The sequence below is a fragment of the Temnothorax longispinosus genome, chromosome 1, assembly GCF_030848805.1.
Source record: "Temnothorax longispinosus isolate EJ_2023e chromosome 1, Tlon_JGU_v1, whole genome shotgun sequence".
Taxonomy (NCBI): Eukaryota; Metazoa; Arthropoda; class Insecta; order Hymenoptera; family Formicidae; genus Temnothorax; species Temnothorax longispinosus.
This window is the reverse complement of record NC_092358.1, coordinates 4,205,304-4,229,019: the sequence shown is the minus strand read 5'-3', so window position 1 is coordinate 4,229,019 and position 23,716 is coordinate 4,205,304. Positions and strand designations below refer to the sequence as shown.

Below are 23,716 nucleotides of genomic sequence, written 5' to 3'. Positions count from 1 at the left end.
AGGGTTATCGGAAGTTGAATTATTTATACAGATTTATACATATACATATTATTTATACGTGTTGGATAGGTTTATATCTCAAATTGTTTTGCAGTTTTCAATTCAATACATATTGATAAAACAGACGTAGAATGAGCTCTCAAATAAGACTATGTTCCTTCGCGACATCAAAAGAATTTACAAAATGGAGATCGTACAAATGTATACATATGTCGTGGCTTGTACGAGTACCATGTTAATTTTCTGTTCGCCATGCATAAAATCATTAGCAAACTGTAGTAAAGAATTGGCGAGAGACACTACACTGGTGTCTCTCGAGAGACGACATCATTAATGATATATTGGCTCTTTCGAGAATTAAAGAGATAATATATAGATGCAGATGTTCGTATAGATTTTTATTCCTTTGAGATAAATTGACTTAAAATATACTTTTTTAAATCAATGTCGAATTTCCAGATGGAGTAACTTCGCAATAATATACAAAGCTTCTTTCCGTATTTAATTAGGATTTAATTAATAACCAATATTTACTCGATCGTAATACGCTCGTTATTCACGGAGCAGCTTTAATTAATCATTCGAGATTATTTACATCTTTCTTCTCGCCTGTATTGATTTTTTTTCTTTCTTTTTTTTGCGAATTAAAGGTCCTATCACAAATTACGTGATTGCACATGGTCGAGCTTAAAGCGAGAGATATTCCGCATAAGTGTATTAATTATCGGCGAGCCGACGAACGATGAGGCAGCGCCTCAATGATTCAATTAATTAACGCTCACGACCGTATGACAATTACGGGACCGCCGATCGCAAAGTGATCCGGTTCTTGGCAACTGGTTTGTTCGCGCGAATGTTTTTTACGATATGGAAGTGTAGCGTTTCGAATGCACATTTCGCGATGCATCTGAAATGCCAGGCGCGTGTAGACGCGATTCTTTTCAGTAGCTGCCTGTCACTGAAAAATCCAGTGCGATAAAGCAAGATTTATGAGTGCGTAAAATACAATTCGGAACACATAGGCTTGTATACGTTTTATACATTTATACGTAAATGAATAATTAATTCACTAAATTCGTGGTTTGACTTAAAAACGGATCTAACGTGTCACATTTAAAATTGATGATAATTGGATAAATTAAAGATAAAACGATATCTAATACATTATACATAAAATGATATGATATAGACATTGCTATAGAATAATGAATTAAGAAATTTGTTGTAAGCAAATATAACTTTAGGCAAATTCAATTTTGAGAATATATGTATAGATAGTAAAAGTATGCTTTTGAAATACTTTTAAACGGTGCCTATTTTACTAGAAAATTAATTTACAGTATAAGAACAAAGAAAGGTTGTAAAACTACAAAAAATTAAACTTGAAAAAATTAAAAACATGCTAGAATTATTTTGAGTCTTTTTTAATATAAAATTTTATAAGCCGAACAGCTTTTGTTTCTGTGTATGTTTCAAATACAAACGTATTTTTCGACTCTCGTCTCATATGGGCACATCGTGTGCGGTGGTGCTATGTAGGCGGATGCATCTAAAAATTGCAAATTTAAGATGCAATAATTTATCTGCAAATATACGAAAAGTTAACCACGTTACGGCGCTCACGAGAGAATCATTCGGCCAAGGCGAATAGCGTCCAGTTAAAAAAGGTTCTTATGGACGGCCGTCTCCGTCTAATACCACGTTTACAAATGTAATCCTAGCACAATCCACGCACAGACACGCGCCACTATGATGCGACACCGTGGAAGATACACAACACAGGCGATCCTCGGCGTATACGAAATGTCTTTTATCTGGAATCTCGTTTCGACGTAAATGCATTTTCCGAAGCCGATTCGCGTTACGTTCATTATTCCGGATTCTTTATGGGAGTTAATAAGAAAAACATCATATAACTTACATAAAAATTACTTTATGTCATAAACAAACTATTACACTAAATCTGATATTTTCCCGCTGACATATCGGATTTCGTAGATTTAGCAATTTTTTTTCTGCAAGTAATATTGCTTTCTGCTTCATTAATTGCTAACATTAAAGCATAATGGATTAACAATGTTGAAACAATCTCGAGAATCCCTGCCTTCCACGCGCTCCGCTAATTAAGATGCCCTGAGGGAGCGAAGTAGCAATATGAACAAAACTGTACTGACGACACTACGGGATGTCCGAGCCGTTTTTTAATTCGCAACGCCGACCGAGGCAGTCTCTTTTAATTAACGCGCCCGCGCTCCGTTACAAAGGTCCAAGGTAATTGGATAATGAGCGGTTTGAGAACCAATCCTACTTGTAAGACACGCGGATTTAACCGGGACCGGAAGTGGCGGAAATCAATGCACTAGCATCTTTCGCTTAATTAAGTACGTGTGCCGGTCAGCAAAAATCGATGCAAAATAAAGATACATCGCCCGTAGCGTTAATAAGAGAGAATCTCCGAGTCCGATCAATGATAAAATGTAAATATTCTGTTGATTTTTTTACCATCTTTTCCCTTTTAATCACCGCAAATAACGACGACGCGTAAATAACTGACGGGTTATAGCTCTTCCATTCAGTCTTTAAGATTAATGAAGATTTTATCGGTGAATATTATACCTTGTTATCTTTCCAATAAATATATGAGGTCACGTGTATTTCCAAGGTGAGGTTTTGAAACATATGTTTGTTACCCCGATCAGTCCGTTCTTTAATACGTGATGTATTCACGTGTAATAAGTTACGAAATCGCCGTTACACGATAAATCCACGTATTATACGCCATTACGTCCGATGAGAGTCACGAAAAGAAGCGGGGATGTGAACTCGATGTTTAAATACCGATTTACGCCGTCTGAACGCAGTGTCGCTTGAAAAATTGTTTTCAAAACGAGAGACGCCCGCGTGTGCCATACAAGTGGCACTCCGCGGCGGGGGGCAGGCACATAAACATATCCTCTCCAACAGAGAGCGAAGAGAAATTTACGATTTCGCATAACGGACGAAAGACCGTTTTCCACGTGCGCCGCGACACGTAACCCTCGGCCGCGGTTATTGCGACCCAAGGTCACGGTCAAGCGGAATAACGCTAAGCTCCCAGGCGATCGGCGTACTGTTTGCAGAATTTATGTTCTACGCTTGCCTTGTTTGCGCACTGGGTTATTATAAATCATCGATCGCGATTGACGATCCTTTACGTATCCACTGCGCCTTTCCCCTCAATTGAAGACTCCTTTGATTACTAATTCTTTTCCAATTCTTGGAATATTTACAATATTTCGATTACAGTTTACTCGTAAAACTTTTACTCGCTATAATTTTATACTTGCTATATTTCATGTATATAATTATCCTTTTTATACAGATAAATCTTTTTATGAACACGATTTATATAGCATTTAAGAAATAAATAGCTTTGGAAAGAGCTTTAACGCTATTTTTTATTTTATATTTTACTTGCTGAAAAAAACTTTGGCATTTTTTCTCAAGAAAAAATCTGTCAATCTGTAGATTCCTATTATAGAATCCGTGACATATTAACTTGCAAAAGGGATGGTGCGTATTTTCGCAGAACGGCAGCAGGAGCTCCTCACGGTTTTTTAATTCCAGAACATGCATGCATGCTTAATGTATTCTCGGTGCCACGCGCATGCAAACAGTAGCATCGATAAAGGGACTGGTGATTTATACGTGAATTTTTGTGCCCGCTGGACGCGCGCGTGTCACATCTTCATGCGAGAATGCACCAGGATCATTAATACAGTTTTTGCTAATGTATGCGAGATGATTTCTTACTTTTGCTGAGATTCAGGTTGTTTTATAAATTAAATCATGATTATAAGTTACAATTAATTAGCTCATAGAACATTCCGAAGACCGATTTTCCGTATTTTATTGAAGAAATTTGTCAAGGCTTTCCGAGACGTAATTAAAACAATGTTTTAATATTTACCATCAAATATCTTAATTGTATATGACAGAGTGATAAATATTTCATAATTTGTTACACGTTCCGTTCGCATATCAATATTAAGTGACTTTTATTACATATGTTCATATATATGCAATATAAGTGCATTTGAATGGAAAAAGCCTCGATCGAAGATACGAGGCAATCATCGCCGCAAGACGATCTCCGCTCCATATAGGACGTTATTCAGGACTCGAAAGAGAAAGAGAGAAAGAGAGAGAGAGAGAGAGAGAGAGAGAGAGAGACTTTTTGCACGAACGTTCCATTCCAGGCCGAGGCGCGTGCTCATTGTTACGAGGAGCTATCCACAAAACCGGTCCAATGATATTATAGAAAATTTATCGCTCTCGCCTCTCACGGGCGCCGCGTCAGAGCGTGGAAGCGGTGCAACGGTACATATAACCGGGCATATTTGTGGAAGATTCTCTCGAAATTGCCGAACAATTAACAGAAAGCGCATGCCACCGTTCCGCAAGCTGCGATCGCGATCGCTAACGATCGAGAGAAAATCGGTGTAAAAAAACTGCGCGTCAGCCGCTGAAACTCTCGTCGTGGAATCTAGGATAATATGAGACACACCGCGGTAAAGATTTCATTCTCGGTAAAACGACCAGAGCATTTCCGTTAAATTGCGCAGCATTTTCACGCCCTGTATAGCATTTAAAAATGCACGGCGAAACATGCGGAATGTTAAAAGCGCGAGAAATAGAACGCTCATGAAAAATTCATTTTGCTGCAGCGAGATGTATTATTTAAAATCAAATATGTTATCTCTTTCCTACCATGATACCAAAAGCATTACCGTTCTTCAGAGTTATAAATGAAGGGTTAAAAACACCGTTAACATAGTTTAACATAAAATCTATTTTTTTTTCCCAAGAAATACCAGTCAATCCAGTATTTGCATCTCGAAAGAATGCAGAATTATTCGAAAAAGTAAAACGCACAATTTTTCTACGGTCATTTCTTGAATTAAACACGCATCAGCGATAATATGGATTAGGCGGATATCTAAATCGTGTCTCAAATATCTCGTCTCAAGTATAATACTACGTCGCAGACTGCACTACCCGCGTTGGAATCTCCATTCTGGAGATATCGCGGCGCCGCCGTTGTGTCGAACGAGCGTTAGTCAGAAGCAACGAAAGATGCGTTAAACCGTCGCATCATCGTTTGACCGCATACCACTGATAAATAAAAATATTTTAGTGAATAAAACTTATTTGCGCCAAGTCTTCTTTTTTAACACGAAAGGAGACTTTCGCGATCATTTATTAAAATAATTCGAGATGCAATAACATTTATTCTGAAAACTCTTCAGCTATCGAGTGCCATCAACATCTCACCTCTTTCACACTTAAATCACTTTATTTTGCATTGTGCAATTGCATCGATCGTCAATGAACTAGTGACCACGAATGATTCACGTAATTCTGCTTGGTAACCAGCGTTCGAAGTGACCAGCCTCAGTAACCTCAGAACGGCTGGTCTGTAAATCTCCCGGCATGGCAAACTCTTTTGTCGCGAGTCAGTATGCAGCCCCGTCACGATCTCGGTTATTGAAGCATGAATAAAGAAATGGCTTGAGCAATGTGTTTGAGCAAAATTATTTTTAAATAATTTAAATAATATGTACATTGTCTGAATAATTATTCATAAAAATAATATGTATGTATTAAATAACTTATTATTAACTTATTATTTTATTTTATATTTATGTGAGATAGGTCTTTTTGCGAATCATTTTTTATTTTACTTATGATGGCACATTGATTATTAAAGGTAATCATCTCATCAAAGGTTTAGATGTAGAAATTACTAAATTGCTTAATTACTTAATTACTAAATCAGGTTCCGAAATTACATAAGTGATAATAAATCACGTGTATTCTACCCTATATTCAGACATGACAATACCACGTTAGAATGCGATTATATTATTGCAGTCACAATGATAATGTCATAGGTGACTGCGAAGCCGCAAAGTACGCTTCGCGGATGGAACTAAATCACGATTAACAGAGAAGGTGCAATTGCGAAGAAATGCTTACGGAAACCCGTTTCACGGGAACGATTCGACTAATCGCGCGGTACCGTACGAGCGGAGGAAATACACGGATGTAACCGAAAGATAGCTCTGTTGTGCGTCTCGAAATACCGTTAGCGGATATAAAGACGCGCGGAATTCACGTTGCATTGTGACGAAGGTGCGTGTAAAGCACGATGGTGCCTCGATAACGGTACACCGTAACAGATAGAGAGCGTCGGTTCGAAGCGGCTTGCGTGCCCGTTGTCCCATCTCAACAAAAATAGTAAAAAAACTGTAGCAGTTGCACAGGACTGTCGATGGCATTCGGATCGAATTAAAAACGAATCTTCTTCGACACATCGTAAATTCCATCGGCGTAAAAAAGCGTAATAAAAAGTCACCGCTCGATGAGTGGCCAGAGGCGTGAGAACGAGGAAGAATATAATATTCGATTAATGACACAAAAGTGTTCGAGACTAAAAAAACATATGATTATATCAATTACATTGATATATATCGTTGCCCACGTTTGATGATGTTACAAAAAACCGAGATTGGTAATCGCTCAGAAACGGATTGTCCGATCTGCTTGTTATTTTATTTTATTTTATTTTTCTGTCTTCTGACTGCTGTGCCGGTAGCCGCGTTATTAACAATAATTTCATGTTTTATCGATAGACATTATTACGCGCGCGTTTCAGAGACGGAGAAGAGATGAGAATCGGATTCACGATGATTCCGATATCGTGGACTGCAAGTAGCGTAAGTACATCAGCCGGGTGTGAATTATCGTTGGCCGACGCCGACGGGACAATAATAACGAATGACATGTCAGATTCTCAAGGATCTCGTGATATATTATCCCACGTCGCTCCGTGATAGCCATTCATCGAGACGCATCGTTAATGTGACTTTAACGAGTCTTTTTACATTCTTGAATATTTGATCGAGGCGCGGAGCGTCAAATAATTAATTTCTTTTCTCGCTTTTTTAACAATATTAGTTGTTTCTTTTTCATATCTGACTCACAGTTGTAATGACCAATCTCGCGATGCTATTCCTCAACTGTAAAATTCTCAATTTTACAGTTCAGGAACATAATTTCTGTATAAATAGCGTATCGCTATTCTGGGGTGGCTAGCCCGTGGAGAACGAATCACATTCTGTGCGCTCTCATCCAATTTCCTGAGAGGTTAATAGAAAATTTCCGTTAACTTTTTTTATGAAGCAAAGGGATTGCTTCTCCCTATAGGCAAACCGGCGTCACGTAGTTCCTGTCATACAATTAACTCGTCATTACAATTAATTGAAACAACAACGCGGTATCAGACAGCGATGACGTTGTTATCACCCCTTCGCGCGTTTCCTCTTCGCCAATTTCTCCCTCTCGTTCACAGGATTGTATGACTCGTCTCGACAACTAATGCTATAGATTACTTTAGAATAATATAATATATTAAATAATAATATATTAAATTTGAATTCTCTCTCTCTCTTTTTCTCGAGTAGATCAACAGCTAATTTAATTCCTTTCTTTTTATATTATTCTTGAAACCTTTGAGGCAATATTTAAATTAACATTTACCTGCTTACCTGCTTACCACTAAGCATTAAAAATAAAGAACTTATCTGAAATTTCTCAAGAAGCCGTAAGAAGGGACCGCTTTTAATACCCCGGACAAAACCCGAGGCGCGATCTCGCATTCCGCTAACGTCGCCGCTCGTCCGAAGGAACCTCGTCCTGCATGTGCGAAACTTTCGCCGTCAGGATAACTCAAAAGACAATACGTTCTCGCTCGCACACACGTTTCGAGTCGATTCGGATGGCGCCAGATATTTTTAAACCAGGACGATAACAGCGGGCGCCGACCGACCGGATTCCGACCAAACCATTATCTCCAACCAGGAGGAACTATACCTTGCGAAATCAAGATCGGAGGAAAATGTTCGCGTTACGTTAACGCGCGATTTACCTATACGCTCGCGGTAATAGGGCTAAATCATATCGGTAATTTCCGAAGTTATTAAAAAGAGATTTACAAATCCGAGAGAAACGTAATTTTCACGTAATATTTCTGATATACGCTACATTCGTATAAAACAAAAAAACAAAAATTACAACAAATATAATTTAAGTGATTAATTTTAAGACATATCGGTTTCATTAATGAGGAAAGGTTGAAAAATATTTCACAAATTATGCAATTTATTTGTATAACGAAGGATTCAGCGCGTGGTACCTGAGATAATGTTCGAACCTTTAACGTTATTTTTAGGTTATCGAAAGTGGGCCGACGTTGTGTAACGAGTGGGCATAAACTTAGTTAACGAACCTTTCGATGCCCCATGCCAATCCCGAATTATTAGAAAAATACGACCAGCGTTCCACCCACACGAAACTTCGTGATCGCTGCGGATCTATTGAACGAGGAGCAAAACTTCGTTAGAAAATCCTGCCTACGTTCGTGCCATAACAAGTCAACGATCCTATCAATCGCGGTGCATTGTTTGTGCGAATGTACGTATCAATCTCTGACTAGCACCCGCGTGACATCAAGCGATCTATTAATCGTTGCGAAACGTTGAAACAGATAGTCGGCATCGAGTGATTAAAAATTCGATCGAGAGACGAGCGCCGTTATAATATACGTCTAATCAGTATTCGATTACAATTATACAGCTCTTATCTGAATTAATCTAAAACCTTCTTCGTCGCATCTTCTTTCAAAACGAGATTATTTTAATCGCGAGAGGCATGTTAAATTTTCGATGTTCTGTTTATAAATATGGGTGGCTGAAAAGTTATCTGGTAATACATAGTCCCTTTTATGCGAGGATACCGAATTATTCTCGGACTAACTTCGTAGCTCATTGCTAAGTGCATCGGTTAACGTAACTCACGAGGGATTGCATTAACCCAAACGACATTTCTTTACCGGGGGAGCGTCATTAATTCTGGATAATTGTAATGTATAGCGTTAGCCTAACAATTTAACTTACCAACGTACTAAGAGTCTCACATTAAGAGGCTTTAATCGCAGGGCGCTTATCGTCATTTGCGCATGCAACGTTTCTCAGGCAGATCGTCGATCATAAATTTTTCCGGGATAACATCCCGCAGAAAATACGACAGCGCGTAAAAATTCTCGTCTCCCTGCGAAACAGGTAAAGGGCCCGGCACGAATTCCCTCCCTCCATCCCCTTCTCCCCCCGAAGCTGTAAAACATTTGTCGGCGAAGAAATCAGGTAGGAAGGGCGAGGATACTCGGGCGCTATTAATAGAATTGTGCTTATCTCGTCGGATTCTATATATAGCCGTAGGGTGCAGTTTCACGAGGGGGTGCGTGTCGACGGACAAATTATCTGTACCGGTTTTCTGGTACGGTGTGTGCCGTGTGTGTCAATCGTTCGGCAAACGTGCGAAATATACAGAGTATAAAAATATGCAGAGTGATATTCGTAGCAACCGCGTCGAAAACACGTACTCCGAAAACTTGGAAGTTCAACTGAAATAAGACTGAAGCTCACGCGGTCGAGAGAACGGAAGTTCGGTGATTAATTCGATCGTTTCCGATCTTTCTTGAAGGACTAGAAGGGTTGTCGTTTATCAGTATATATTGCTCATTGGTCGAGATTGCATGTAATGGTAGCGTCGCGAACTCATTGGCAGTCGCCATGTTATTTATGCCTCCTCGAGGCAAGGTCGAGAAAAAATGGTCCCGAGCACCCACATCTCGTGCTCTCGTGTACGACCTTAGCTCGTAAATCCTCGCGTTCGTTGGGAAGCAGATCGAAGATTGCGTCGGCCGTATTCTCCGTTGAGTACCGGTGGACAGGTCGATGTTCCTTAATCGAATCTTTTTAATCCCGAAAGCTCCGCTGGCGCCGAACTGTACTTGTTTTACTCGCCAGCAAGTTTCCAATCCTGGATCGCGCTGCGAATCGGCGCCATTTATTCCACATTTATTCCAGTGTGCATGCAGAAAGCAAATTTCGCTCTCTCTTCTAATTATCGCTTCTAACCTACTTCTACCGGTGAACTGGTTTCGCAGAGTAAGTATTTTATTAAGAAAAAGTCTAAGTAGGACAATTGCGATGTACATCGCTAATTAGATTATTAACTGAAATTTTATAGAACCTATCATATATTTATATCTAGGAAACATGCTTTCGAGTCTACATCATTATAAAAGTTTACGTTATTATTATAGCATTTCAATTGAAATGACGACGCGATATTTACACGCGCGAATCTCTTCAGTCGACAGCAGGATCAACTTAACGTTCGCCGACCACGGTCCTTCGGAATGTGTCGTCGTGTCGAATTCTCCATTCCCGTTTCTCTCCTTTTTCCTCATTCCGCCTCCTTCCGCGGGAATCGAGTCGCGCGCGGGGACCAACCTCACGGGGAATTTCGAGAGAAGCTTTATAGTACCCTTTATAAGTACTTTTATCTCGCTGTGGCTATTCCTTGCGTCATATATTTGGGCCGTTGACGCCGCTCGTCGCGATGGGTTGGAGGACCTCGGCAAGGACGATCTGGCAAACACAGCTATATACACCCGTAATCCATGCCCGATGCCCATCTTCTTCTTTTGCATTTTTTTCCCCTTCCACGCAAGCAGGATTTTCCCTTTCGCGATCCCAGTCGGTCGTTGACACATCTTCCCGTGAAACCACTCAGTTTGCACTAAACTCATATCCCAAACTCGAGACGATTGCTTAAGCTAACATTCGCAAAATCCACTGTGTTTCGCAATTTGCTATAATTTTACAAATAGATAGACTACCGTCTCATCTATTATATGTATTTTTAATACAAAGTTATTATTTTTCACGCGATGTTCTGTATTCATTATATTGTCTTCTGTACATTGTAACGTCGAGTCTTGTTCGATAAACTTCTCCAATCTCGCAGATTATGTTAGCAAAATATTTTTCATCTTTTTGCCATAACAACACTAACATTTTCAAATATAATCGACAGTCTTTTATGTGCCTCCGTGTTTCTTATGTTCTTTATACTATTTATAAAACGGTTATTCATGGAACCTGCCGAACGGTGGCGGAGAGATGCAGGATAATGAAGTGCCTTTTTCCGATTTTTCTTCCCTTTTTTTTTAAGAGAGTGCGGAATAAAGAATTGGTTTCATCCTCAAGGTAAACCTGGCAGGACTTGCACTTAAACCGGACAGATAACCTTTGGCGGAGCACGTAGAGATCTTATGGGCAATTAAGTGGTCTTTATGAGCATACAATGTGACATATTCCCCGTGTAATTTTGCCGAGCGAATGCAGCAACGACTGCACCGGATAGAGCACGCACATGTGTCACGTCGTATTTTCTTCGTTTTGGCTGCGCGTCTCTTTGTGCGCAAATCCGTTTCCAAGGAATTCCGCGGCTGCAGCCTCTGTTGGGCCGAAAGATTACGATTCGCGCCTCGCGGGCCTCGAAATTCTCGCGTAAGTGCGCGACGATGTTAATCCACTTTGAAATAGTAATCGCGATACGCGACATAATTTCGTATTAATTTAATCCGAAGGGCGCCGCGCGAGCATTTTCAATTGCTCGCTATCGTAACGCGACAACAACCGAGAATTCCCTTCGATAAGATACACCCGTAAATACTTAACTAACTATACTCTCTCGCTTTCGGCGGAACAATTTCGGTTTTAAGCTTATGTTCTTTATCTGCTTTTTAGCCTGTCTGAGCCTTTAGAATCGCTGAAATATCGAACGTATTGAACATACGCGCAAGAGAATTATCGAAAGAATGGAGCTGAATTCAAACAGATTAAAATTGATAAAAGTCGAAAGATGCACGACATGTTGTACAGTTAAGAGTAAGATCACCGCAATTTTATCGAAGAAGGTAAGTAGAAACGCATCCGATGAACTATTTAGGGTGTTTTTTAGAGAAGTGCAAAAATCCGAAAGGAATTATGTAGGGCCACCCGGTACGAACGGCATTGAACGACCTTCACAAATCGGGGTCTCTGTCCCGTGAATGGCCTCACGCGGGAAGACGATTTTTACGCTCGGCTACATCGACACGGCGCACACATTGAGACACAGGCATCGTAACGCCAGTCGAATTATGTGTTATCCCGGCTACACACTGATGATCAGCGTTCGGAGCACAATATCGCCCGATCCCGGCTATAAATATCTTCATCGGCGACAATGTGACAATTATTCGCGGCTATCCGTAGTTAATATCGTTCGTCGTGCCTCGGCATCATAGCGAAAGCCGATGCGACTTGTTCTTGTTCTTTCCAAGTTGTAGCTGTAAATAAGGATCGCAGGGGAAACACGCGCCAAGCAGATTTATGACGTGGCGTTTGGATGCGATAGAACCAGCTACTAGTTTAGGATCGAAACGGCAAACGGCTAGATGATGTCATCAAGAATCCCGTATATCATCTTTCTTCTATTTAATCCCGTTTGATAAAGAGATGACATTGCTCCTAACGCACCGTTATAGATATATCAATTTTATCCGTGTCTATTTTTCCTTTTATATCCAGTAGTATCTACAGAAAAAAACTAGATAATATATCCTGAAATATAATACCTATTCCCCTTTTCTCTCTCTCTCTCTTTAGGAGAAAGAAAAATATTTTTAACACCATTAAACATCAACTTAATTGTTATATTTATTAGGAACAGTTTCTAGTTTAAATTAATAAAATTAGAAATGTTGTAATAAGAAATATTTACTTAGCAGCAAATACTAGATTGGCATATGATGTTAATAAAAATAGAAGGAGATTTATTTGTGAAGCTACTTGAGGGTCAAAAGATTTCAACCATCCAGTTTTCTTATTCGCTTGAATTCACCGCGGGAAGAGTCGCCCAGACATCGTCGGGAATGATTAGGTTCTTCGTTCGTTCGTTTAAACTCACTTGACTGGTGACCCTTGATCCGGATGTCGTCGCGTTCGGACACGCGATGGTCCCCACGAGATACATTATTACCATATGGGCGCATCCGGGGCAGAGTAACAACGAGCGACGCAATTTATGGGCCTAACTCTTCCGGCGAGAGACGAGAGCGCGACGCGGGCGCTTCTCGATGAGAGCACGCGAACGCGAACAATACGAGGAAGAGCGTGCTTTGTTGCTCGCTCTCTAATTGGGCGAGTGATCGTATTTTAAAAGCTCCTAAACGGCCTTGGGACACGGCACGAATAAATTGCACGACCACCATTCGATATCTCATCGAAGCGCATTTGTACTCGTTGCCAACGTGTTATGTACATAATTTGTAGTAATGCGCCTTTAAGACTGCGATAACCTTTTTTAAAGCTCTACGAGATCGAGGAACGTAAAAAGGTTTATCTTATAAATGATTTACAACAACGTTCAAACGCGCGTTCTTCCACAATTCTGCATCATTATATTTTTATCTTTTTAGATAATATCATTTTTACATATGCGATTTGCATTTTTTGTGATTTATACGAGAATCAGATTAAAAGAACGCTTAAGTATATATATACTGACTATTAAAAATTTCCGGACACGTACTATCGGTGCGAAAGACCGGGAACATTTTTTCGTGTATGTAGCGTTGCTAATTGAACTAATACGTTAGTTATGCCGGTTTGGAAATCGGATACTTGCACAATATACATTTTAAGCACGTACGTTCGGTCATTCTTTGAGCCCCACGTGCGTTTACGAGATAAAAAAATGATTTAAGGTGTCGTAAGGTGTCATTTACGTCATTAAATTAATTCACGACATCCGCGGTCCATATTTAAGAGCATTTCTCTCGACTTTACGACGCGCCTCGAACACTTCGCGCCGTCGAAAAAGAGCCGTCGGGACGAAAACCTCGACGGACGACCCGTGTTTTCATGCAAAAGTGAACTTTTACTTTTCATGAAGCGGGTTCGGTTGTAACCGGCCGATATAAATATCTTTCGCTTCCTTAATAAATTTTAATTCCCTCGTTTAATTGTTCATAAACCGCCCGCGAATTCGCCCGAGTAATATGAGCGGATCCATACAAAGAAGGATATTAACAGCCTATCGTACGTTATTCCCGAATGTATAAACGGCGATATAATTAAAAAATTTGTCGTAAAAAAATGGGGAAAGAATTACTCTCCGCGCGGTTGACAAATGTAGAATGTTGCGCAATGTGTTATCGAAATTGCGACATGAAGGGCTGGTTGCTGCTAAAGTCGCATTAACCTTCTGACAATTGCTGGTTTTTGCATCTTACGATCGTGTCGTGCACACGGTGACATATCATCAAAATATATGACTTAATCTCTTGCGTAATGAGAAAAATAAGTAAGTTGCGGGAGACCGAGAGGATGTGCCGGTTCGTCCAATAAAAAAATCTGGCTGCTGGCTGTCGCGATGATTTATTTCCAAAAAGCGTTTTAAAAACAATTCAATGTAAGATTCGACAACTGCACACAACATCATATAAATTTTTTCTTTTATGACTTTCTTTTATAACTTTCCTAAGACGATATCTCGGAAATTAAATGCGCCATAACGTTTTAATGCACTCATTCGGTATTTGGAGTAAGTAGCGCACACTCGCTCGCGATCTCTCGCGTGCTCCAGACAGAGAGCCGCGATAACCGCCGTCGGATATATATTTTCAACACTTCGGAGTGCGGCGAATTACTTTTTTCGTGTTTGCCTCTACGCGCAAAGACGCAGCGCGCATCGACAGAGGATAAAAATCGCAGTCGCCATTAAAGTCACCCCGTATTTCCTGTGATTTACGACCGCACGCAACGCTCGGAGCACGGATGCCGTTATATATACATATATATATGTATAATACATACATGTATTCCTTCGTCGTTCTCTTCATGCGCGCACGTGTCCATCGGTGCTCGGTAAGTGCGGCCGCGTCGATGTATACGTATTCGGGTTTGAAAATAACTTACGTACTGCAACGTAAGCAGAGATTACATTTTAAGCGAGAGTCACGTACAAATTCTTAACTCGTGTAAAAACATGTAATTTAGAACACAAAGAAAAACGGCCATTATCTCTTTTCTCGCGACCGGTTATCTCGAAATTGTATTTTCCCGGCCTGGTGTTATTGAAAAGATTAATGGAAAGTGTGCACGACGACCCTCGCACATTTTGATTTCTCGTAATTCCTCGAAGATCGTTTTCAAATACCCAAAAATTGGGTCTCGTGCGCGAGTACGGCACGGTATACGAACTGATCTTTATTCATGCACGCGCTCGTCCGTGTCACGGCCATCCAAAGGCAGGGAGCAACAACATATATTATGCGCCAGATAGCGGAATGTTCATCAATCACACCGGAGATCTGGACCGGTCATCAAAAAATTCGGCACGACGAAAGAGCCTCTTATCGAGCGGCGTGATCGGTCGCTGCTCCATCCATCCGGGCGCATTTAGTCGTAATACCTTAGACCGTATTAATAAATTTACATCTCGCACAATTTGTCACGGGCATAGAGAAAAAGACTTCGTGACAACCTGTTACTCGTAACGTATAAGTGACATAATGGCTGCCGGTGATGTGACACGAGAGAAAAAGCACGAAACTTTACGACGATCGTATCTCATTAATTAATTCCGGAATAAATTTGCGACGAACGATGCGCGTATAACATATACAGAAGATAATAGGTAATTTAGCATAAGTCGAGGTATAAGTGCATCACTGAGATTAATCATCCATGTTATCTAATTCGATTTGCTTTAATTTTGTTAATCTTGTCACGCGATGCACAAGTGAATATTTTATAGTCTCTTTTATATCGAAAGAACCTTCGCTTAAGAGCCGATTTCTATCTTTGTCGTGGTATTCTTCAATTGATATTTTTATGAAACTCATCAACGTCGGCTCCCACGTACGAGGACAAAATTCCGCGAAGCGATGCGTCTTCGGGTTTCGCATCTTCGCGCGAGGGAATGGGAATCGCGGCTCACTCGAGGGTACCGATAAGGTTCGCGACCCGCTGCATGCAGCCTCGTGTATTGAATCACCGCAGGTATACCTACTTCGCCTCTAGCCCACTTAACGTTACTACCTGTAATCGCTACAACTGTCTGATACTAAACGGCAACGAGCGGGACTGGATGACGCGAAAATAAACATTCTCCTCGGGATTGGCACTTGTTGATTGATATGAACTATAGAACGAAGAAATATTTCTCTTTTTAAATATTATTATATCCTTACAGATAAAAAAAGAGAATTAAATAAATTAAAGAAACTTTTTTGAAATATTTATGTGCGCAAAGTATCTTTAATTAAATCTTATTCGATATTTCAATTTCAATACTTTGTATGCATTTATTTTCGGTTAAGTACGCATTTATTTTAACTGTCTGTTGCACGTAAACCTGTTCGGGAATCTGTTATGTAAATTTCAAAGTATCCTGGTATTGGAAAATAAAATTTATTAATTTAATTAGAGTGTCGGTACGAGGAATGATTAATAACGAGGTTATTAATAAGAGAGTCCATGTGAGAAATAAATTACGAATTTAAAAGCTTAACCATTGCAACGTTATATTACGATTGTTCTAATGGTTTCTATTTTGCAACAAAAAGAGAAACCCCTTGTAGAAGTAATTGTGTATGATAACAGACGATTGTCAGGCCACAGAGATATCAGTCGCGAACCACAATGCGATTCCACGGCCGTGCATAATTTTTTCGTCGAACGCCGAGTGCGCGCGATGGCATTTGCAATTTAATTTCCAAGCGGCACATTCGTAATTCATATCCCGCCCGCGTTTATCCATCCCGATTGAGTTACTACGACGGACAATTAACGAGAGACATCCGTTATCGCGATTATTTCACGAAGCGATGAGCTACACTACAAATATATGTAGACAATCTTGCAGAGAAACGAGAGAGAGAGAGAGAGAGAGAGAGAGAGAGAGAGAGAGAGAGAGACTGCGACCAATCACGGTTTCTTTCTCCGCTCGACGACATGGGCGGTCGACCTGCGTTAATTAAAATGTCAACCGAGGAAAAGGAATCACGTCCAAGGCGACGTACGTCGCTGCGACAGTTTTAAAATGGCGAAACAACGAGCGCTAAATTATACCTTTGTCTCGCTACGGAAATACAGCCATTAGGCTAACAGCTAGTTTTGTCGCGCACTGTTTTGCGGTGTGGGACGTATCCGTCTTGCAAATTTAATCATACGATCGTTATGTAAGGATGCTAATTACCAGAGTATCAATAAAGTGGACTTTACTTTCCAGTTCTACAGCTTGTTTCGCGAGTCAGACAAGTGCGAATGACAGATCCAAGCATGGCACGTGTCATCGGGCGACAGAATCGCGTGTATGTCGCAGTGCAAACAGCTCGATTTGTGTCGATATGTACACCGAAACCCACCAACGGATGTTCGCTTAATTGTAGCATCTTGCCTCCGCGCGGCTATTAGCCGGCGAGACGAGCATCGGTCGGCCGCAATAACGGCGGTGCACGGCGAGATGTATTGTGCAAGTGTGCGTACTATGTAGGAGTACCTTGGGCACCGGGCGAGATATGCCTTTCACATAACTGTGAGTAAATGCCAGGCCGCAACCGCGTGCGCTGGCGGCTCTCCGTGCTCCACCTCCCAGATGAGACCTATCCTCTATCTATCCCGTCGAGCAATAAGCGATAAACTTGTTCTCGACGCTCTGTTATATCGGAAAGCTACGATTTTGACCCATTATCCGCTCGCATGACCGCGGACGACTTTAATCCGTCGGTCCTCTCTACTGGCGCCGTCTTCGTAAAGCAGTTTCTAACGGTCATGTATAAATTATTATGAAATTGTATAATCGTTACTGACGATTCCATTGTAATAAATGAGTTATTAACGTGACAGGATTGCCTTGAGATCTTGACGAAGATGCCGCAGAGAGAGCTTAACTGTATCTCTTGGATCTCATTATAATGGACTCAGATTGAACGAGACTTTTAATTCTCAATCAATGTCCATTACGTGTAATTCAACGTTTAACGAGATTTTACGAACTTAATATGAAACCCAGACGTACCGTTCGCTGTAATCAGATTTCATGAAGTTATGGAATCTTGCTCTCTCACAGATAGCCTTTAAGTATTCTTATACATAAAAAAAAAATAACACAACACTAAAACTTGAGTAAGAAATTTCTCGGAGAAAGAAATTTCCAAAAAAATCTTTATTGTTTCGCGTTTATGGGTGAAAGTTTGCTTTAGCTCGTTTAATTTAATTTAGCAGATAAATGCTAATGGAAAAGTGTTAACGCCGCGCATCGAAAGTATCGGCCATGTACCGCAACGATGTCGACAAGGCTGCATCGCGGAATCGCATAGCTTCGCGCGATGCAGCTGCTGCGACGCTCGTGAAACCTCGAGGAGATCCCTGATCTTCCACGTGACGGTATTCCGCGATATCGCCATAACAATCGCGATAAACCATGCTAAATTCAGGATCGATTCCACGCAATATATGAACGTATACCGCGCGTCGAATTAAAATTGCGACCCACCCCGTCATCAGCGCGCAATTACATCGAGAAGATGACATAATCGTTATTATATTAAAATTATATTATATTAAAAGCGTATAACCGTAATCTTAATTAAAATAATTGCGGTTCTACGACTCGAATTGTCGGCCCAACACCGGCATCTCAAGATACAATTCAAAACGCAACCAGCGGATGTGACATTGGCACCAAATTTTCATTTGCCTAGATCAGCGTTGGGTGACCTCAGACAAAAATACGTGTTCCACATTCGAAATGTCACGATCGTTGCATTACGACGATGATCAGGGCAGCGATGGTGGTGAGAGCCGCGGAGTAACGAGTTTTATTGAAACATACATTGTAAATCACATTATGTGTCGTGCTAGCGCGATAAGATAGATAAGATTATGTGATCAATAAGACTAGGATTATACCTGCAATATTATCCTTCTTGATTTCTGTTTGCTGTACCGGATGTCTCAGAACTTCGCACTTCATTTTAATTAACGAATTTGAAATTCTTTTGTCATTTAAAAAAAATGTAATTATTATATTAAATGTTAAACATCTTATTATTTAAAATAGACATAAAATCTCATAAAGAGCGCGTACATACTTTTATTTTTCTCTCTATTCGAAGAATACAAATTAATTCACTATATTATATTCAGGATATTTTATTATATAGGCGACTTCCTACATATACGTTTACCATGTTGACGTCATACAACCTACATAATACGTGTAGCTAACTTATAATTTTCTTTACGACACTTGCGCAATACAAATGTCGCCTATTTCTAGAGAGACAAAGTTTTTAGATATAAAAATCTCGGATATCCTGTTATAGTTTTCGTTGCAAGTGCCTTTAATGTCACGTGAAGGCCGGCTGGACAATATAACGCACAATGAACACACACCGGATTCTGTTAATCGTGGCGCATAAAAGCGAGGGAAAGGCAAGACTAACGATAATAATTGATCGTTAATGTGCCGGCGAGCGGGCCGTTTTAATTAATTCTTTCGGAGTACGCGGCTCGCGCGATTACCCCGGATTGGCCCGCAGAACGATTATTATTAAAACGTCCTGTGGCGCACACAACCGCATAAGGATATACCCGGCGAAATTATCCTTCTCTCGAGTCGTGCGCGCCTGTCCTTTCAACGTCATGATCGTCTGACACGTGTCTACCGCAAACGAGCCTCACTTTGCTCGAGCCGAAAGTGCCGAGAGTACGCGGGAGAGAGGAAAAAAGGTATTAAAGATCCTCGAGCGACCGCAGGGTGCCGTTGACGAGAGCGCGATGTGCTTCTCTCTCGCGAATGTCGGGGAGAACCTTCGGCGGCCTTGCGCGAACACACATTGCACTAGGCACACCGTGACAATGCTTAGTCAGTCTACCACTTTTATTGTCATAAAGTGCAAAAATATTTTCCAGTCTATCTATCCGAGCCTATCCATTTCGAGGCAATAAATTATAATATTAATTAATTTGTAATATATTTTTATTCTTAATCTTTAATGTTTTAATTTTTTTCTGTAATAATTGTAAAAATAAATAATATGTTCAGATATTTCATGAGATTAAATGATACCGAACACTTTACCGCTACGTTAATTATTTATCATTTTAAATGAAAATTTTGATATGTTTAATAATTGTTAGAAAAAAACACTGTTCGTAACTCTTATAATATCTCATTTCTCTCATATATAACTTTTATTTACGCGTTCGTGATATAATTTTTACAAATCCATTGCCTCGACATGGAAAGAAAAAAAATCACTCACCGGCCGATGCGCAACAGCGGAGTTATAAGTTGTACTACCCCTGCGTTGATCTGTAACATAGAAATATTTTTACATTGAAGCAGTGTGTAAAATAATCGAGACTTAAAGTAAATAATGATCGCGCCCGAATGAATTTTCAAAACGTTATTTTAACTGACATCTGATTTTAAAATGCTAATGCAAGAAACAAGCGCGCCGCAAGCGGCTGCATATTTCCACATTAATTCGTTCGCATAATTAATCCGCGAAAAACCGTGCAAGAATATTACGACCGTACGAATGAGAGGGACGTGAGACATACGCGACGGAGTCGATCTCTTTTCGCGTATGCCAGAGCTCGAACTCCGGCGAAGTTGCGTCGGAGCTAGTTAAACCTCGAAAGTGGCGGAATCCGCCACGGGACAGCAAAATAATAAACAAATAATTACTCACCTCACGGTCGCTCCGCCGTCGCCCGATGCCTCCCAGGCCCCCTCCTCCTCTCCTCGGGCCTCCACCGATGTCGCATCTCCGTCGACGCACTCACTCACTCGTTCACTCGACTCACACACGCGTGAAAATATCGTCACTTATGATCGCGCGACACTTTTAACACTTTGCACGGCACTCCCGGTATTAATCTCGCGACGCAACGCGTACTTAATTACACGGCGACGAAAGAATTACGTCGGAGAAGCTACGAACGCAGCAACGCGATCCGCTCGACGCTCGTCGGCCCGTGACGTTCCGCAGCCTCCGCAGGTAGACGCTAACATGGCGGAGAAAATTTCGTTAATCGCGCGGCCAACTTCACTCGTCAGGAGCACGACGTGTCTCGTCGCGTCGTGAGGACGCTACACTTGCTGCATGTAACGAGGCGATTTTGGTTAACCGCAATTAAATCATCGATTTATGAACACTGTCTCCTACAATCGCTACATATTAAAACACTATTTATTAAATATGAAGTTAAAACGTGCAATGTTAATAGACTGTGATCGTTAATTAAACATGTCGCGGCGTCACTCAATTTAACCCCGGTTCTACATAATTCGCAGTTCGCGAAACGCCAGACACACGCACAGTCTGCATGTAGAGGTTATGTCCGACATGTAGACTGTGCGCGTATCTTGCGTTTCGCGTCTTCGCGAACTGCGAATTATGTAGACCGGGCTTCAGGATCCGCTCGTATCCTTTATTCGTGTTCCGAAAACGACTACAATTTCATTCCGAAGACCGCACGAACATGACGCGGGTCAAGTTGACCAAGTTGACGATTGACAAAAAACAAGACTCATCCGAAAGAATGTAATCGAAAGTCACTATATTATCGAATGCGATATATCGCGGTATCCGTATAAATTCCGCGAAACACATGTATTGAGATATCACAGTTTTTCGCGCAATTTATGCTGCGATACATCGCATTCGATAATAGTGACTTTCGATTACATTTTTTCGGACGATCAATCTCGCTTTTTTCAATCGTCATCGTCAACTTGATCCGCGTCGTGCAATGTTCGTGCGGTTTTCAGAATAAAGTTGTAATCGTTTTCGGAACACGAATAAAAGGTACGAGCGGATTCTAAATTGAGTGACGCCGCGACGTATTTAATTAACGATCACAGTCCATTAACGTCGTACTACGTTTAACTATTTTAATAGTGTTTTGATGTGTAGTAATCGTGGGGGATAGACGCAGTGTTCATAAATCGCAGTTAACCTATAACATTAATTGCAGTTAAGCGGGGGAGCACACACTTCTGCACAATGCATAATCCGTATAAGCATAAGAAAATTGATTGGTCCATATACATGTGCATAAGGAAATAGACAAATCAATTTTTTTATGCTTATACGCATTATGCGTTGTGCAGAAGTGTGTGCTCCCCGCTTTAACCAAAATCGCCTCATTACATGCAGCAAGTGTAGCGTCCTCGCGACGCGACGGTTGCTCCTGTCGAGAGTGGCGAGTGAAGTTGGCCGCGCGATTAACGAAATTCTTTCCGCCATGTTAGCGTCTCTACCTGCGGAGGCTGCGGAACGTCACGGGCCGACGGGGCGTCGAGCGGATCGCGTTGCTTCGTTCGTAGCTTCTCCGACGTAATTCTTTCGTCGCCGTGTAATTAAGTACGCGCCGCGTCGCGAGATTAATGCCGGGAGTGCCGTGCAAAGTGTCAAAAGTGTCGCGCGATCATAAGTGACGATATTTTCACGCGTGTGTGAGTCGAGTGAACGAGTGAGTGAGTGCGTCGACGGAGATGCGACATCGGTGGAGGCCCGAGGAGAGGAGGAGGGGGCCTGGGAGGCATCGGGCAACGGCGGAGCGACCGTGAGGTAATTATTTGTTTATTATTTTGCTGTCCTGTGACGGATTCCGCCACTTTCGAGGTTTAACTAGCTCCGACGCAACTTCGCCGGAGTTCGAGCTCTGGCATACGCGAAAAGAGATCGAGCTCCGTCGCGTACGTCTCACGTCCCTCTCATTCGTACGGTCGTAATAATACTTGCGCGGTTTTTCGCGGATTAATTATGCGAACGAATTAATGTGGAAATATGTAGCCGCTTGCGGCGCGCTTGTTTCCTGCATTAGCATTTTAAAATCAGATATCAGTTAAAATAACGTTTTAAAAATTCTTTCGGGCGCGATCATTATGTACTTTAAGTCTCGATTATTTTACACACTGCTTCAATGTAAAAATATTTCTATGTTACAGATCAACGCAGGGGTAGTACAACTTATAACTCCGCTGTTGCGCATCGGCCGGTGAGTGATTTTTTTCTTTCCATGTCGAGGCAATGGATTTGTACGACAATACGGAATTCGTATCGAACCTACGTTTCTTTGTTTACCTGCGTAGTCCGGTCGGAGTTTTTACGTAAGAATGGCCAACACGTCAAATGTGGCTGATAGCCATCACGAAACTGACTCTCCGTGATGAATTCGACGAAAAGAAACAGGAAGTTTCTTATTGAAAGACAGATTGAGGAAATAGCGAGTAATATCCTTGAAATAATACCGGCTAATAATATAGAAATTTATTTGCAAAACAATTGTGCGCGCGTTCAGGGACAAAAGTAATATATTTTTATATAAAATACACGAGTACTAAACATATACTTAAATAACTTCTTTAAAAAAAAAAACTGACGAATTTCATTTGTAGTTTGAGAGACCAGTCAGCTGAGTAGGCTGGTTTCTCAGTTGTTCTTAAGTGCAAGTACGGCACAGCCTTTCACGATCACGAGCGCAATTCGTGCAATCATACTTACCTTCAACCGCACCGTACTCGCTCCGTATGCGAAATGCGTTTCTACCGTGTCGGTGGCTAAACGTCCCTCTTCTTGCTCTGCTTTCTTGACGTAATCGCGCAAGGCCGCGACGAAGAAATCGCTCCGAGCGGCACTTATAAAACACTTAGACTAACTAATTCTCAATAATATCCGGCAATATCGTAACAGACG

The 23,716-nt window shown here is 41.1% G+C and overlaps 2 protein-coding genes across 4 annotated transcripts in view; one reads left to right on the top strand and one right to left on the bottom strand.

The window, feature by feature from the left end:
- Positions 1 to 21,511, bottom strand: part of LOC139816087 (uncharacterized) — an 84,580-nt gene extending 63,069 nt beyond the window's left edge. For all 3 annotated transcript variants that reach the window (XR_011732940.1, XR_011732936.1, XM_071783438.1), the window contains exons 1-2: positions 20,705 to 21,511; positions 20,273 to 20,322 (exon numbers count right to left, since the gene is read on the bottom strand). The gene's annotated coding sequence lies outside the window, so the exon portion shown is untranslated. The remainder of the gene's footprint in view (positions 1 to 20,272; positions 20,323 to 20,704) is intronic.
- Positions 1 to 23,716, top strand: part of LOC139816118 (uncharacterized) — a 41,360-nt gene that overhangs the window by 1,687 nt on the left and 15,957 nt on the right. The window lies entirely within an intron of this gene.